The sequence below is a fragment of the Cajanus cajan genome, chromosome 1, assembly GCF_000230855.2.
Source record: "Cajanus cajan strain Asha chromosome 1, NIPB_CcT2T_4, whole genome shotgun sequence".
Taxonomy (NCBI): Eukaryota; Viridiplantae; Streptophyta; class Magnoliopsida; order Fabales; family Fabaceae; genus Cajanus; species Cajanus cajan.
This window is the reverse complement of record NC_138517.1, coordinates 43,716,422-43,732,566: the sequence shown is the minus strand read 5'-3', so window position 1 is coordinate 43,732,566 and position 16,145 is coordinate 43,716,422.

Sequence of the window (16,145 nt, the reverse complement as noted above, 5' to 3'; positions counted from 1 at the left end):
AGAAAAAGAAAAACAAAAACAAAAACCTTCCGATGAGCCTAGAACTAGTTCCATTAAGTGCTTTAAGTGCTTAAGGAGGGGACACATAGCTTCCCAATGCCCAACAAAAAAGACCATGATCATTAGGGGCAATGAGATCCTAAGTGAGGAAAGCACTTCATCTTCTTCATCATCCTCAAGTGAAGAAGATGTTAGTCTTAGTTCTAGTGAGGAAGCACCATGTGAAGGTGACCTATTCATTGCTCAAAGGTTACTTACCAACCAACCCAATGATCAATCACAAAGAGAGAACCTTTTCCATTCTAGATGCAAAATTTTCAAGAAAACTTGTTCTCTCATTGTTGATAGTGGATCTTGTAATAACTTTGTAAGCTAAAGGTTGGTTGATAAGCTTAACCTAACTACTATAGCCCATCCTAAATCTTATAAACTTCAATGGCTTAATGAGGATGAACCTATAGAAGTTAAGGATCAAGTAAATGTTCCTTTCTCCATTGGAAAATATAAAGATGAAATTTTATGTGATATAGATCCAATGGATGCAAGCCACATTTTACTTGGAAGGCCTTGGCAACATGATAGGAAGGCCATTCATGATGGTGTTACAAACAAAATTCGCCTAGTCCACCTAGGCAAGAAACACACCTTGACTCCTCTTTCACCTTCACAAGTGTTGGAAGATCAAGTATTTATGAAATCAAAAAAAAAGAAAAGAGGAGAAAAAGAAGGTTCTAGAGTTGGAGGGTAGTGTCTCCTCCAAGGAAATTGTTCCTAGAAGTCAATTTTTAATAAAACATTCTATCAAGAAATGTCTTCTAGTTGAACAACCTCTTCACCTTCTTAAAACTAAAAAGACACTACTCTTGGAAAAAAGTAAGGAGGATAGTGTCTCCTCCAAAAATCTTATGCAAAAGGAAAGTCACTTTTTAATTCAAAATAATTGTAAAAAGACTTTTCTTCTTCATAAAGAATTTAGCTCTTTTTCTACTGCTGCCACAACCTTAGAGCTTAAGATCCACCACCTAAATATTTTTGAAAATAATGGATCTCAAGTTCTTAGTCTTGTGAAGAAGAAGTAGACTTCACCTAGTTCTACTTCTTATGCTACTACTTTGGTGGTGCCCAAAGTAGACGGCCATTGTCTATTTAGGACTTCTCCTACTTTAGTTGTTCTAATAAAGCACCCAACCTTTGGTTTATATTGTTTATCAGATACATCTCATGGTGTCTTATTTTCTACTTTTGATCTTAAGGGAAGTTCAAACTTCTTTGAACTTAATTTTACTACTTCCCTTCAAGACCAAATTAGATTCTATGACTTTTCTAAACTCTTTACACCCTCTTCCTTGATGTATCTAACATATAATATGATCAAGGGTTTTCTAGGTAGTTTCCTTATTATAATCACTTTATTTTCTTGTAGAAGCCTAGGTTACTACATAGGGTACTTTAGGCAAGATATCTTAGTATATAGGACTACTTCATTAGTTTGTTATAGTTTTAGCACTTTAACATTTTTAGGATTTAGTTTTACACTCAGACTACACTATAATGAGGATCCTATTCTTATAGAACCCATCCTTCCTAGTCTAAGGACCCTTGCTAGGACTATAGAAGGGATTCCTCATAGGGTGCACTTTCCACATGTATTATATGCATATTTTATTACTAATGCTTTGCTTCTTATTTTTGTAGGTGATGCTATCCTTGTGGAAGGACCACGGGATTTGAGGACAAATCCTTTCGAAGGGGGAGGGTATGATGGAAATCTAATCCCCAACGATCCATTTGGAAGAGGTAAGACCAAGAAAGGTGAAGGATGATCCAAGAAGGCTCACCCATGAAGACCATTGGGCCTTTAATTAGGTACATGGTTAGGAAGCTAGAGGAGACTTCTAAAGAGGAGGTGCTCAAAGACCTTTGCTCATCATGAGCATTGATTATAGTTCCTCTTATTAGTCTCTTAAGTTTCCATTGTACATACTTGTATAGTTGTTTTCTTGTACCTTGTATATAGTAGATACTTGTATAGGTGTATTTTTGCCTTTGTATTTGTGAGGCACTTTATTTCCTTTTTAGTAGCTATTGTATATTGTTTCTAGGGTAGGTTACTTGGACACTTGGACTCCATTTAACCTAACCTAGAAATACATTCTTTTCTTAGTTTTCTAGTAGTAGGATTGGGAGTGGCATTAGCAAGCTAGAGAGTGCCATTAGCAAGCTAGAGAGTGTTACTAGCAATTTAGCCAAAAGGTGGTCCTAGGCTAAAATTTACATATTGGACTCATTTTACTCCTAATTTTTCATAGATTTGATTTAGCTAGGTTCCGTTCACATTGGATGAACCTAACTAAACCAAATTAACAATTTCAAAACCGGTTGGAGTAAATTAATTCCAAAGAGCCACCCACCTAGATGTGTTCACACTTGTGTTCACACTTGTGTTCACACTTGGCCAAATTGCTTGGTTCTTCTCAAGCTTAGAAGCTTGAAGCACAAGCTTCTCCTTAGCTTGCTTACTAAGCAAGCTAAGTGAGTAGCTTGCTCTCCAAGCCTCTAGACCATGGATGGTTAGCTAGACCTTACCATGGTTCCTAGTGAACCATGGTTAAGACTAGCTTGCTCTCCAAGCTTCCTACTCCTATATTTTCGTTTTTCCTTCATTGTAAAACACTTTTGATGTAATTGAGATTGTATATTCTGAATAGAGTTCAGATTTCTCTCTTCCAAAAGTCCCTAAACCTCTTTGAGTGCATCCAATTCTCTTATCCCTTTCATAGAAGAGTGTGGTGAGAATTGAAGGGGCTTATCTCTTCTTCAAGGAGTGGCGCCTCTTGGGAGTGTTTCTCCACCAACCGTGGTGGTCTTAAGGCCTCCTCCTCCATAGGAGACCTTAACCAAGCATAGGAAGAATCAAGGAGTTCAAGATCTAGGGAGGAGCTTGAAGGGAACTCAACATCAATCCGGGTCTCCAACAAGTTTTCCGTCACACTTAGTGGAATCGCACTACTACTAGTGAACTAAGGAAAATATTAAATTGGATAACTCATACATACGGGTATAGATAAGAATAAAAATAACCAAATTCTTTAAATACAAAATAAAATGCCATATATGTAAAGTCATCCCAAAAATAATATTCCCTAGTGCCGGTCAAACAGACAAAAATCGCTACCCAAAATGGTAACCCTAACACGAGGATCAAACTCCCCGTCTCGCAGCGGTCACCTCGACTCCAAGCTAGCCCTGATCTGCTCCCATACCAAGTATGATCATCGCAGTTCCACCACATGGAAACATAAGGGTAAGCTAGAATTCACAAATGAATCATAATAATCTATACTACACAATCGTATTCATAGAGTCACATCATACACTCTATCCAATACTACTCATGCATAAAATATAATCCACCAATCATGAAGTCAAACACCACACTTCATCATATTAATAATCATGCAATAAATGCATCTCATGACAGATATCAATGCATATCAATCATCTAATGCGTCGTCATGCATACACCTAGGAGATCTCCATAACAATAGAGCTGTATAAGTGACATTCCATCCTACCGAAACCACCCCAACCGTTTTCACGCCCAAAGCGCCCGCTCGGTCACAGCTAAACAGGATATAATCCTCCCTCGGGTTTACTCGGATGATGTCACTTACACACTTGGAAGTCCAGATCCACCGTCAGGTATAGCACAGCTGGGTACGGGCTTACCACGACCTTGGCATGCATTAACCAAGTCAATTGTGGAGTTCGCCCACCGACTATCCGCAAGGATCCACGCACCTTCCCGAGTACTTGGTTAAGGGAATAACCCTCGACCTCATACCCCGCTCCAACACTAGCTAAGGACTTAGAGGAGACTCACCCAACCCAGTGGCCTATCTGAGCACCACTCTCCCAAATCCAGCGGCCTCCCAGAGCACCACTCTCATATATCAGTGGTCTATCCAAGCACCACTCTCAAGAGACTCTATGTGAGCTCTTCTAGTTCGAAAATATTTTTCCTCTCCTCAAGTCCTAGGCTAGACTCATGCCATAGGCATCACATGCAATCATGCATCATACATCATAATGGTCTGCCCACCATCATGATCAACAATCATACACATGTCATAAGACATCACATGCAATAATGCATCATACATCATAATGGTCTGCCCACCATCATGATCAACAATCATACACATGTCATAAGACATCACATGCAATAATGCATCATACATCATAATGGTCTGCCCACCATTATGATCAACAATCATACTCATATGAACATATACGCATGTCATATCATATTCAAACATTCATACGTATCATCACAAAGCATACATATGAATCACACCTCACCATACATCATATATCATACATACATGATCTAAAACTTTAACTTTAAACATGCATAAGCATCAATTCATTCATAAACTTATTCACGCTCGGCGTAGCCTGAGCTCGCCCAACCTAATCCCAGCCTGAGAGTCCCAAGACTCATCCACGCCTAGCGCATTCAACCTACGCCCGGCCTAAATTCCAATAAAAGAGTTCACAAACTCTCATCCACACCAACAAATCCAGCCACATGCAAACACAAAATACAATGCATAGACTCCATACAACTTAAATAAACCTAGAATCAACATGCACCCATCTGATGCATCAAATTCACCAGAACCCCCATTTTTTTTCCAAGACTTTGAACAATTAGCGAATTCTCCGTTCCAGCCATGGATCCTCAACTTTCATGCATCAATTGAGTTTCTAAACTCACATGCAACTTAAATAACAAACATTCTAGCTTCCCTTACCTGAAGATTGGCTCAGATAGCCAAAGACTGAACAAAAGTAGAATTTCCCCTCGAGGCTCAACTCGAAACTTCAGTCTTCCCAAAACAAGCTTTCTGATCTGAATTTCAAGAAAAGTCAGAAGGAGTTAGTGATCTAGAGGAGAAAAGAAGTCAAACAGAGAAATTTGGGAGAGAAAGGAGCTCACTGACCCAGAGACCTTCTCTCTAAAACTTCTCTCTAAAAACTCTGAAACTCCTGAAGGCCCCCAACCCCCTATTTATAGACTTTCGGATTGGCCTAGAACGGCCCGTACCGAGTTCAGAACGGCCCGTTTCGAACTCCCAAATCACGCACAAAATTAACGCCCAGAACGACCGGTTCTGAAATCAGAACGGCCCGTTCCGGGACTCATCCGGAATGGCCCGTTCTCCCTGCGGAACGACCCGTTCTCCCTCTAGAACGGCCCGTTCTCCCTCCAGAACGGTCCGTTCTCCTTCCCAGAGCGGCCCGTTCTCAACTACAATATGTAGTTCAATTCAGTAGCTTGGAACGGTCGTTCCAATTTGGGAACGGCCCGTTCTGGGCTACTGAATCAGCCTCTTTTTTTTATTTTATTTTTATTTTTATTTTATTTTAACAATGTTACAATACTCCCCAACAAATAGGAATTTTCGTCCCCGAAAATAGGTCTACCTGAAGAGAGGAATGGATACTGTTCCTTGAATTGACTCTCCACCTCCCAGGTAACCTCACCAGTAGCTGCATCCCAAACAATTCTCACCAAGCTGATGGATTTGCCACAAAGCTTCTTCAACTTGTGATCAACCACAGCTACCGGTTTCTTCTCATAGGTCAAGTTCTCTCTAACTTGCACCTCATCCATCTCTACCACTTGACTCAGATCTGGGATGTACTTCCTAAACTGTGAAATGTGAAACACATGCTCTCCCTCATCAAATTCTAGAGGTCTCCTCCTCCTATCGGCATAGGACTTTCATCAACTCTGGGTAGCCCTCAACCTTTGCTGAATTTATCTCACCATCTCAGTAGTCTGAAGAACTAACTCTAGACCAACCACTACTAGCTCACCCACTTGATACCAACATAATGGAGTCCTACACCTCCTGCCATATAAAGCCTCAAAAAGTGTCATGCCAATAATTAAGTGATAACTGATATTATAAATAAACTTTACCAATGGTAACACCTCTTCCCAGCTACCCAGATGATCCAACACATAAGCTCTCAAGAGATCCTCCATTGACTGAATTGTCCTCTCCGACTGACCATCTATCTGTGGATGATAAGCAGAGCTCAACCTCAACCTCGTCCCCAAAACTTGATGCAGAGTATGCCAACCTGAAAGTAAACCTTGGATCTCTGTTAGAGATAATACTGTAAGAAACTCCATGAAACCGTACTATCTCTCTGATATACAACTGTGCAAGCCTCTCCAAGGACCACCTCTTGATAGGAAGAAAGTGCGCACACTTGTCAACCTATCAACAATCACCCAGATAGAGTCACTGTTCCTAGCTGTCCTAGGCAACCCAACCACAAAGTCCTTAGTGACACTATCACACTTCCACTCGAGAATCTCCATCAGCACTAAGCTCAAAGCACTAAGCTCAAAAACAACTGCCCTCTTAATACCAAGCAATCCCAAAATCCTCAACAATTCTAGATCTTGTAATTGCTTAGTTCCCACCTGTCTCAAGAACTCATTAGTTATGGTGATCATACCGCAACTAATGTGATCTTGGACAACCTCCACTTCTAGTCTCAAATCTCTAAACTACTCAATCAGCTCCAACTCCTTAATCAACATAGCTGACACATGAATGGATTTCCTACTCAATACATCCGCTACCACACTCGCCTTCCCAGGATGATACATCAACTTAAAATCAAAGTCCTTTAGGAATTCCATCCACCTGCTCTGCCTCATATTCAAACTCCTTTTTATCACTAAATACATTGAATCTCGCATCATACAGATAGTGTCTCCACGACTTCAAGGCAAACACCATAGCTGCAAGCTCCAAATCATGAGTATGATAATTCTTCTCATTGTAGACCCCTAAAATTGTCCGGGTCGGAAATAAGACTCAAAGACTCTCGAAGACCGAAGGAAAGTCAGCCGGAAGGACTCTTGGAAGACCCTAGGATGATTCTTTGTAGGTCTAGAAGTCTTAGAGTAGCTTAGAATAAGGGTATGTGAGGATTGGAGCTCAATACACCCTCCTAGAGGTTCAGTACGGCCGTACTGAGCCATTTGAACTACAATACGGCCGTACTGTAGTTCAAAAACTCAGTACGGGCCGTAGTGAAATCAATACGGCCGTACTGAAGTTTTTGAACTTCAGTACGGCCGTACGAAATTCAATACGGCCGTACTGTAGTTCAAAAACTCAGTACGGGCAGTATTGACCCCCTAGGCCGTACTGCGCCTCAATCCTATAAATAGGATGTCATTGGCACGTCCTTCCACACTTTTTCCACACTTCTGGACCCTCGTGCTGAGTATTCTTGGGTTTTTGAGCTATTCTCTGCCCTAGAAGTCTCTCCGAGAGCCAATCCGACGAAGTTCTTGAGTCATGAGCCATTAGCTTGAGACTCGAACAAGTCGAAGGGAAATCTCTTTGATTTCCATAGTAAAAATTATCTTTAGGGAAAGGAGCGAGCGGACGTGTAGTGGGAAGGAGCGCCAAAAAGCCTCCTAAACTTCGTTTTGAATATATAAAAGCACGCTTCAAAGGTTTATTCCCAAAATCCTTTCTTTTACCGCTTTTTGATTGTTGCATTACACGTTTAAAGCTTTCATCATGTAAATATTTTACTTATAATCGTTTCTAATAAATGGGGGTAATTTAGTAACTTTACGCTATTATTTATGAAATAATCTGTCATAGGGAACCCGAAAGGGGCGTTGTGGGGTGCTAACACCTTCCTCACACGTAACCGACTCCCTTACCCAACTCTGGTTGTAATGGCCGAAGTTGATTTGCGAAAATCAATTGCCTTATATCTTTTTCCAATGTTTTGAGTAAAACATTGGTGGCGACTCCAAGAACCCCTTCTTTTTGCGAAAACCACTAATCCATGGAGGGTCCTGCTTGGGATTAACATGGATTGGTGAGAGTCATTTAAACAAAATTGTTAGCTCGATGAGGTCTCAGTTTGAGAATAAGTCGTTCTAACAATCCACCATTTTTCAAAACTTAAAAAGAGTCCGACCATCGTCGCGAATGCCAAGGTCCGTTTCGGCGAGTGGCGACAGATGGTGACTCCACTGGGGAAGCCTCGAGAGTCAGTCCCATTTAGTGATGGATTATTTATAAAATAATAGTTTAAAATTACTTCGTTACCCCTCGCTTGTATGATAACATGTTTTACCTAGTTGGCTTTAATAACTGTTGGATGTTTAAATTTCCGCAATCGTTTGAAATATAAACTGCACACGAACCTTTGCACACAACAGTTCCCTCTATACCCGGGGGCATGAGTGGAAAGCCATAGGGAGTGGATGTTAGTACGGCTGGTTGTCGAATGGGTCTATAGGTGCCCGTAGACCGTTGTCGGAAAGCATCACTCAAGGTGAAAACCATGAACTCGAGTCCGACAGTGCGTTGGAGCTTTCCATCGACTTACGACGAGAGGAATTGGGTCCCTATAATGGGGGCACCTTGGGGGCCTTGGACCGGTGAGAACAGTTAGAACCTCCTTGAATATGCACTTTTCTGCAGGATACCCCTACCTCGTGATTCGCTCGTGACTGTTCGTGGATGAGTGAATTGTTTGTGCATTGTTTATGTGACATTGTTTGAGCATACATTGCATTCTTTAAACATACAACATTCCCCTTTTAGAATAAGAATAAATAGGAATAAGAATCTTCCATTACATGGTGTTAACATCTACCCTCATCACATTCATGTAGGTAGTTTCCCCTTTTCACCCAAAAAATACAAAAAACAAAATACCCAAAAAAAAAAGGGGTTATTTATCCAAACCAAGCAATATCATGCATCATCTTAGGAGCATCCCAAAAAACATGATAATGCTTAGTTGAATAAACACAATGCATGCATATTCAACGCCATCATCTCATATCATGCATTCTTATCGAAGATCATGGAGGGATCTAGGGGAGTGCATTGCATACATCTCTCCTAGTAATTCATTAATAACATTAATAAAAAGAAAGGATTAATCGATGCGTATGTTCAGAATGGATCGCACTCCGTTTGTTATTAAGTGTAAGCCAACAACTGCGCCAAGCGAACGCACATCAACTCCGTTGTTGGTAATCAAGACAAATAAAGGGGAAGGTCCGATACCGTTGAAGATCACTGCTCCAAGACCTTTTCCCTACGAATCGAATAAGGCTGTGCCATGGATATACGACATCCATTCTTCTGCCGACAGCGATATCTCTAACATCGCTGGATTTGGGGGCATGACTAGGAGTGGCAGGATCTACACTCCCGAAGATCTTCATGATAAAGCTCCCAAGAATAAAGGGAAAGAAAAAGAAAAAGAGAAAACCGAGGAAAATAAAGAATCCGAGGAGGAGACTGACGAGCTGTTAAAATATATCCGACAGAGCGAGTACTACATCGTGGATCAACTTCATAGGACGCCAGCAAAGATTACTCTGTTGTCGTTGATCCTAAGCTCCGAACCGCATCGACAAGCTCTGTTGAAAGTCTTGAACGAGGCATACGTGTCGCACACTATCTCCCAAGACAAATTTGAGGGGATTGTTAGTCACATCACGGTTAATGATCACCTCACTTTCACCGATGAAGAAATCCCCGCTGAGGGACCGAACCACAACAAGCCCTTGCACATCTCTGTAAAGTGCAAGGAATATCACATCGCTAAAGTCTTGGTGGACAATGGATCTTCCTTGAATGTGATGCCAAAAAGAACGTTTGATCAAGTGGCAATCAAGGGAATCCAAATGCGCCCGAGCAACATGATCGTCCGAGCTTTCGACGGTTCTAAAAGAGAAGTGGTGGGAGAAATTAATCTTCCAATCCAAATTGGACCCACCATCTTTAATGTCGAATTTCAAGTGATGGACATTACTCCTGCATACAGCTGTCTCCTCGGCCGACCTTGGATTCATGATGCGAAAGCTGTTCCCTCTACGCTCCACCAGAAAGTCAAATTCATAGTGGATGACAAGCTGGTGACCGTACAAGCTGAAAATGACATACTCATCAGCAAGCCATCTGCCATACCTTACGTGGATGCAGCAGAGGAAGCTCTAGAGACCGCCTTCCAAGCATTGGAGATCGCCAATGTCGAAACGTTTCCCCGAGAAATGAAGAAGGTAGCCTACATGCTCACCAAGAACGGATACTTGCCTGGACAAGGACTTGGCAAGGATTCCCAAGGAATTCCCGAGCTACCCATTATTAAGGATAATCCGGGGAAACAAGGGTTAGGATACAACCCTAATAAAGATCAAAGGACGAAGAGGAACCAAGATCCTTCTCGACGTTCTTTAAGCCAGATCTTTAGGAAGGCCGGTTCACAAGCGTCAAGGCCGGTCGTCGTCATCAAGTGCTCTTCTCCTTCCGATAGGGATGTATAGACCTGATGACTGTTAGAGATTACTCCTCGGGGACAGCCCGACCCCCGAGCCTCGATAGGGCACATGTTTCCGCTAGAATTATAATAAAATCATTCTTTATTAGTTCTTATTGCTTATTTTCTTGCTTGCAATAAATTTCTAGACCACATTATTTTAACCCTGTTTGAATAAGCATGAATGAGGTTAAAATTGTCTTAATAACAATAAACCCGCATCATTTTTATGTGGAAGTGTGTATGACAACTTGGAGCACCATTCCTTGGCCTCGACAAGTGCCATCATGGATAAAAAAGAAATCCTTTAAGGACAAAATCCTAAAAACAAAAAAGCTCGGCAGGAAACCCAAAAAGGGGGCTGCGCAAAAATAAGAGCAAAGAACCCGCTAGGAATCCCACGAAAGGGTGACCTAGGCAAAAATTAGGGTTGCAAAAATGAACAAAAACAAAGGTCCGCTGAGACGCCACAAAAGGGTGTTTTAGGCAAAAAAATAAGGACAATCAAAAAACAAAAGAAATCCATGATGGTACCATGAGCTGAATTCAAAAAGAAAGGTTCAAGGGAAACTATCTAAGTTGTCGAATCACAACGTCAATAACAAGACTTTCTTAACTTCATAAGTGTTTAATCAAACAAGCCTAAACACATGAGCCTACCTTGGCCAGCCATTCTTACAAAAAACCGTTTTCAAAACAATAATAATCCCCTCTAAAACACAAACTTTTGAACAAAAATATCTTTCCCTTCTTTTCTCTTGTCCCAAACGATTTTAGAATAATCTAGTGGAAACATGGAGATATAGTGGTCAATAGGAAGGTTAATACATCTTCTAAAGGAAGGGAATGATCACTGGGTCGATGACACCAATCTCGATATAACACGCATCGTTCCTCGGTTACTGAAATCGGCAGCGCACAGCCCGTCTAGAGGAACAGCAAAAATCCAAGCAAAGAAACGCATCGGTTAATTCTTTTGAAAAATAAATCAAATAGAATTAGGTGCATCATACCGCATACATGCATACAGATGATAGGTGTACTGGAAGATCACTTATTCTCTTTTTATCAAAAAAAAAAAAAAAAAAAACTCAGTATGCCCGTACCAGGTTCAGTACGCCCGTACTGAAATTAGGGTTACGAACAAATTTTTAACGCAATACTGGCGTACTGAAATGAATACGGCCGTATTGGCCACAACGTTCACATAAATACGGGCGTATTGAATTCAATACGGGCCGTATTGGTCCAATTTTTTGTACACTAACGGTAAGGTCAGTATGGCCGTACTGAATTCAATACGGGCCGTACTGACCTAATTTTTTCTATAAATACGTCCCTCCTCCCCTCATTCTTCACAGCATCCTCATTCCTCTGCATACTTTATCTGTGAGTGTGTCTGAGATCCCTCCAATTCCGAAAAATGGCCGAGTCTTCAAGAAAGAGACAGAGGGTCCCCGCGCAACTTGAAATGACCGCGCGGCATCAAGAGAGGCTGGAGTTCCTCGAGTCGTTCATCTTCCATTCGTCGAGGGTGCTAGACTTCAACATCCTCCGGGCAATGGAATGGGAGGATGAGGTCAGAGGCTACATCGCCGCCATAGGATGGGGGTTTCTCCTTGATCCCCACCCTAAGATCTATCCGACTGCGACGAAGGAGTTTCTGGCTACCGTCGGCGTCACAGAGTCGACGAACAGTTACGGCGCGACGGTCTACTCGGTGGACTTCTGGATGAAGGGAGGATACCGCTCCCTGACACTGGACGAATTCAACGTCCAGACTGGCTTCTTTCAGCGAGCCGATCAGCTGGAATATCGGGACGCCGTCTGTGAGTGCCCCGATAATCTGACCCCGACCGAGATGTGGAGAGAGGTCACGGGTCAGATGGATTACCACGCTGGAGTGAAGGGTACTCGGCTCCCGACTGCGCTCCGGATTTGCCACAAGCTGATCACCGGCTCCATCCATGCCAGACTGAAGAGTCCAGAGTCAGTGTCGCGGCAGGATCTGCTGGCTCTTTACTGCATGGCCACCGGACAGAGGGCCAACCCCGGATTCTTTTTCCTCGAGCATATAAAGAATCTGGGGGCAAGAGAGGGTAGCGACGCTCGGCGAGGATACATTATGGTCTCCACGCTCCTTTCACGACTCGCCGAGACTTGGGGGTGCCCCGATGGCATAGATGCGGGGGAGTTGGCGCCCAAGCCCATCAATGCTGCCACCCTGCTCAACATGAAGATCATCGCCAGGGCAGGGAGGCAATATGTACGAGCGACCACCCACGACACCTTCAACGAGCTCTTCAAGAACATCGAGCTCCCGGGTGATGTGGACCCGCAGCCAGAGGCCAACACCTCGCAGCAGGACAGGGCCTACTTTGATGCTCGTTTCGACGCGTTGCAGCAGAGCATCGACGCTCGATTCGACACTGCTCAGCACAGCATAGACGCCCTGAGACAGGATTTTGACAGCCTATCAGTCTGGCTGCATCGTCGCTTCCCAGACCCTCCACAGGATCCGCCGGCAGAGGAGTGAAGACCGGCTATTTTTCTTGCTTTTTGTTTATTTGATTGATCGGGCTGTGCCCCACTCTTTTCATTACCATTGTACAAATTTCATTCCATCTAATAAATGAAATTTTCCACTTTTGAATCCAAAATTCTTTAGCACTTTAATTTCTGTATAGAAAAAGCCGAAAATCGACAAAAAAGGCAAAAATTCAGAAAATCCGACAATCGTACAGAATAACTGAGCCTGGAGAGGCTTGCCGAAATAATACTCCCCAGAGACATCTCAGCTTGCACTCTTGGGCCGAATTCCCAGTGAAAGCTATCAGAGCAAGATCAGCAAGATTCCCCAATGGAAGCATGATCATCCAAACAAAATATCCGAGTCAAAGGACTCAGACTTTCTCAGTGGAAGATAGCTTTCCAACTCGAGTGACGAGTGAAGCTAAGCCTGAAGAGGCTTTCTAAATAATACTCTGGGATACATAAGATCCTCAATTCCCATTCGCCTACTCAGAGGCACTCCTTCAAAAAGAGAAAATCCGAAAAGATCAATAACCATTCCCCAAGCGGAATTCGGTATTCAGCAAGATAATCCGCCTAACAGAAGAGGCCAATGAAGATCAATATGACAGAATCCCCCAGCGGATAACAGCCTACGCAGAGGCAACAAAACCAGAAAATCAAAAAGAGTCACCCGAATAAGGATAACCGGGATACTCCACCAACGTCGAAAGGACGTCAGCCAATCATAAGGCATCGCTCACCTCAGAAAGAGCATCTTTGTGTCTGCATCCCCAAGGAATCAGAATTTCCCCAGTGGGCACCAACTACGCAATGGAAAGTTGGGACACAAGAACCTATGAGTAACTGCACATCCCCTAGACGGATCCCTGCGTTATCCAGCCCTCAGCGGCACCAAAATCAAAAACAACCGTCGAAGCAACATCGTGGACTGTGGAGACAAAATCATCACAAATCCCTGGAGAGGGCAAACTCACGCTACCAAAGTGACCAGAAGCACGGAGGTATGCAACCCTGAGGAGGGCAAACCGCAGACCCTGGAGAGGGCAAACTCACGCTACCGAGGTCGTCAGAAACACCGAGGTATGCACGAGCCTGGAGAGGCGACGACTAATACTCAGCTACCCCGTCGTCAGAAACACGGAGGTATGCAGCTACCGAGGTTGTCAGAAACACCGAGGTATGCACGAGCCTGGAGAGGCGACGACCAATACTCAGCTACCCCGTCGTCAGAAACACGGAGGTATGCAGCTATCGAGGTTGTCAGAAACACCGAGGTATGCACGAGCCTGGAGAGGCGACGACTAATACTCAGCTACCCCGTCGTCAGAAACACGGAGGTATGCAGCTACCGAGGTTGTCAGAAACACCGAGGTATGCATGAGCCTGGAGAGGCGACGACCAATACTCAGCTACCGACATCGTCAGAAACACGGAGGCATGCAGACCCTGGAGAGGGCAAACTCACGCTACCGAGGTTGTTAGAAACACCGAGGTATGCATGAGCCTGGAGAGGCGACGACTAATACTCAACCTGGAGAGGCCACTCAACAATTTTCCCACCGGAAGACACTACAAGTCGGAAGGATGGCTTACTCCCCGGACAATTGGGTCAACTCCTTTACTTGTCAACCGGTACACCAAAAAGCCGTTCGACTAAGTAAAGGGGGGGCAGCTGTAGACCCCTAAAATTGTCCGGGTCGGAAATAAGACTCAAAGACTCTCGAAGACCGAAGGAAAGTCAGCCGGAAGGACTCCTAGAAGACCCTAGGATGATTCTTTGTAGGTCTAGAAGCCTTAGAGTAGCTTAGAATAAGGGTATGTGAGGATTGGAGCTCAATACACCCTCCTAGAGGTTCAGTACGGCCGTACTGAGCCATTTGAACTACAATACGGCCATAGTGAAATCAATACGGCCGTACTGTAGTTCAAAAACTCAGTACGGGCCGTAGTGAAATCAATACGGCCGTACTGAAGTTTTTGAACTTCAGTACGGCCGTACCAAATTCAATACGGCCGTACTGTAGTTCAAAAACTCAGTACGGGCCGTATTGACCCCCTAGGCCGTACTGCGCCTCAATCCTATAAATAGGATGTCATTGGCACGTCCTTCCACACTTTTTCCACACTTCTGGACCCTCGTGCTGAGTATTCTTGGGTTTTTGAGCTATTCTCTGCCCTAGAAGTCTCTCCGAGAGCCAATCCGACGAAGTTCTTGAGTCATGAGCCATTAGCTTGAGACTCGAACAAGTCGAAGGGAAATCTCTTTGATTTCCATAGTAAAAATTATCTTTAGGGAAAGGAGCGAGCGGACGTGTAGTGGGAAGGAGCGCCAAAAAGCCTCCTAAACTTCGTTTTGAATATATAAAAGCACGCTTCAAAGGTTTATTCCCAAAATCCTTTCTTTTACCGCTTTTTGATTGTTGCATTACACGTTTAAAGCTTTCATCATGTAAATATTTTACTTATAATCGTTTCTAATAAATGGGGGTAATTTAGTAACTTTACGCTATTATTTATGAAATAATCTGTCATAGGGAACCCGAAAGGGGCGTTGTGGGGTGCTAACACCTTCCTCACACGTAACCGACTCCCTTACCCAACTCTGGTTGTAATGGCCGAAGTTGATTTGCGAAAATCAATTGCCTTATATCTTTTTCCAATGTTTTGAGTAAAACATTGGTGGCGACTCCAAGAACCCCTTCTTTTTGCGAAAACCACTAATCCATGGAGGGTCCTGCTTGGGATTAACATGGATTGGTGAGAGTCATTTAAACAAAATTGTTAGCTCGATGAGGTCTCAGTTTGAGAATAAGTCGTTCTAACAATCCACCATTTTTCAAAACTTAAAAAGAGTCCGACCATCGTCGCGAATGCCAAGGTCCGTTTCGGCGGGTGGCGACACTCATGAGTCTTATGTTGCCTCGAAGCATACACTACTATTCTCCCTTCCTGCATCAACACACAGCCCAACCTCTGGTGAAAAGCATCACAAAAACATATCAAAATACTCACCAGTGTCAGGTAACACCAAAACTGGAGAAGTAGTCAATCACTCCTTCAATTCCTGAAAACTCTGCTCACAAGCGTCCATCCAAACTAAAAGCTGATCTTTCCAAGTCAGTTAAGTCAAAGGCATTACTATTCGAGAGAAACTCTTCTATAAATCTCTGATTGTAACCCGTTAACCCAACAAAACTCCTAATCCCCGTAACAGT